The 2,814-nt window shown below is 46.5% G+C and overlaps 1 protein-coding gene across 3 annotated transcripts in view; it reads left to right on the top strand.

The window, feature by feature from the left end:
- Nucleotides 1-2,814, top strand: part of BBS1 (Bardet-Biedl syndrome 1) — a 64,725-nt gene that overhangs the window by 15,757 nt on the left and 46,154 nt on the right. The gene's annotated exons all lie outside the window — the stretch shown is intronic.

Below are 2,814 nucleotides of genomic sequence, written 5' to 3'. Positions count from 1 at the left end.
TATAAGCGATTATGAGGAGTGTCTATCTTTGCTTTCTTTATTGTAAATAGTTATTTTTGTTGTATTTTATATTAATTTATTGTATAGTTGAAGTTTACGAGGAATGTTCGTAAACTGGTGGCATCCGTTAGCCTGTGGTTGGTATGCATTAGGCCTGCAGTGCTGGAACGCCAAGTCCTTTTCATTTGCTGGAATAAATCTGACGTCCATGATCTGTTATGATGTGTGCTGGAACACTGAAACATGAATGAATATGATGGGCAGAAGGCTCTAAACAAATTTTTTGGTACGTAAGGGCGAGCGATAGCCTTTGTAGCGAGAGGGAGCAAGTGGTTGGACCACAACTCATCAGAGCGCTCCACCTCGAGCCTCACCGAAGCTCTAAATTTATAAATCACTTCATTTTGTAAAAAACACATTGTCATTTTTATCTATCAATAATTTCTGTACATAATACTTAGCAATATCTGTACAATGAATAATAAATAATAACAATGCAATGCACGAACCTATCTCAAGCAGACATGTACCGACCGCTTATCGGTCACAGCCGCATGGACTAGGCCTATAAATAAGGGACTCTAAATCCCCCAAATTTGATCTTAGATCCACATCCTTTCCTGGGTCTAGTCATGGCACAGGTGGCGTATACACTGCTTGAGATAGAGAAGTGCGTTGCCAATCTATTCTCGCAAAAGTTGTTATTATGTACGTCCACCTAAGACGATGGCCTATCTCCTCTCCTTTTCTCCAGCAATCTTAGTCCGTCCGCTTCATCTCGGCAACTAAGATTGTAACCTAATTCCTAACGGTTACACTGGTCCGTCCGCTTCATCTCGGCAACCAGTGTAATTTCCCGTCTCTAGTCCGTCCGCATCATCTCGGCAACTAGAGCTACACCTAGCCTTATCAGCTTACTGGTCCGTCCGCTTCATCTCGGCAACTAGTAAGCTGGCTCCTATCTTGACAGTTCTAGTCCGTCCGCTTCATCTCGGCAACTAGAACTGTTACTCTGCCTCAGACTCTCTCACCTAGATCTCCTCTACCTAAGTCAGTGTCCAGGGCTCATCCTCTGGCATGGCTGTTCCTAACTTATAATGAATACGCCTTGTCGTGGGGCTTCTGTAAATAGATATCAGGCTGGAGAAATCGCCTAACACCAGACAACCCCGACAAGTGGTGACCCCGACGTGATCCAAGCAGTCGAAGAGAAGCCCGACACGATCCAAGCCGTCGCAGAGAAGCGGGAAGTGATCCATCCGTCGCAGAGAAGCCCGACGTGATCCATCCGTCCAAGAGAAGCCCGAAATGATCTCGAGTCGTCACAAAGAGGCCTGACGTGATAAGTCCGTCAAAACAAGGCCCGGCACTGGAAGGACCTACTTACTAAACGAGGAACAATAAATAACGAAAGAGACACAAGGAAAACCAGTAGGAAAAATAATAGGAGACAACAGAATCCAGCGCAGTTAAACCTCAATCAGGGACCTGTGTTGCGGATTCTACAGCCAAGGAAGTATAGGCCCAAGTAATATTAAGGAGATATCACCAGCAAAGATGTCTCACGATAATTCGGCTAACGCCTAGGCACCGCTCGCAAACGCAGCAGCTCATGGCTACCACCAATCAAGACGTGCTAAATCAGGACTAGAGACTCTCCCAAGGCTCAAAACTCAACACTTGAAGTAATATTAAAAAAAAAAGTCAACCGCGGTATTATCTTCTTGTCAAGAACCCACAGGCCAGCTTATTGCCAAGAAGACCGAAGCCTCTATTTCCCTGCTACCAGTCCGCATAGGACAGCGCAGAACTACCTCGGACTTCGCAGGTACAGCCGGCATACCCACAACGAAGTCACCCAAGATGAGAATCTATGGTTCTTACAACTTCTTCACTGGACCTTAAATCATAGCTGACGAAGACAAAACAATACCTATTTGCGGACTCCTACACTGGTACGGGCGCCCATCGCCTCATAAAGACATCCCGCCAACCTCCCGCTCATGGCCCCGACTGGCGCAGAGACGCTCCAACTTAAGAAGAGCTCCCGCCGACCGGCCTCACATGGCTACATCTGGTGCAAGATAACCAAATAGGATCTCACCATGACCGCCTCGCTTAGCGACATCAGGTACCTTAGATGCTTCGACTTTATTTTCAGCGGAACACCGAAGTCATCCAGCCTGCTCGCACATCGTGGCACAAACTGGCGCAGCTGATGTTCTCTCCTTCTGACCTTACTGGGACTACTACCTACTAGCACCACCTAGGAGATTACAAATCAACAAGTCGTGGAGCAACTCACCGCCCACATCAGAACTTCAATCTTTTCACGCCGGAGACACACCCAAATTCCGACTATGATAGGAGCAGTAGGTGGGGGAAGATCAGTTCCAAGTTCGCTTCTACTTGAGGCGACCAACGCTGCAAATAGCGGCAACCATAACTGGATTCAAAGTTACAACCCAATAAGAAAACACAACACACACTCGAATAGAGAAGAACAACGTAAGCCCGAAGCAAGATGAACAGCGTACATTCCAACTAGGAAGACCAAAATGCTCTCCAAATAGGAAGAATAAAAACTGGACTCAATCAAGACGACCAGTCAAACTCTTAGTCCACTTCTTTGACAACATCGACTACACCAACGCCCGAACATCCCTATGACTCCGTCATCAAGGAGGGGAGTCCTGTAGCGAGAGGGAGCAAGTGATTGGACCACAACTCACCAGAGCGCTCCACCTCGAGCCTCACCGAAGCTCTAAATTTATAAATCACTTCATTTTGTAAAAAACACATTGTCATTTTTAT

Source organism: Halyomorpha halys, unplaced genomic scaffold, assembly GCF_000696795.3.
Source record: "Halyomorpha halys isolate HHAL.00 unplaced genomic scaffold, Hhal_1.1 Scaffold747.1, whole genome shotgun sequence".
Taxonomy (NCBI): Eukaryota; Metazoa; Arthropoda; class Insecta; order Hemiptera; family Pentatomidae; genus Halyomorpha; species Halyomorpha halys.
Note: the sequence above shows the minus strand (reverse complement) of the source record. Positions and strands in the feature narration are given on the sequence as shown.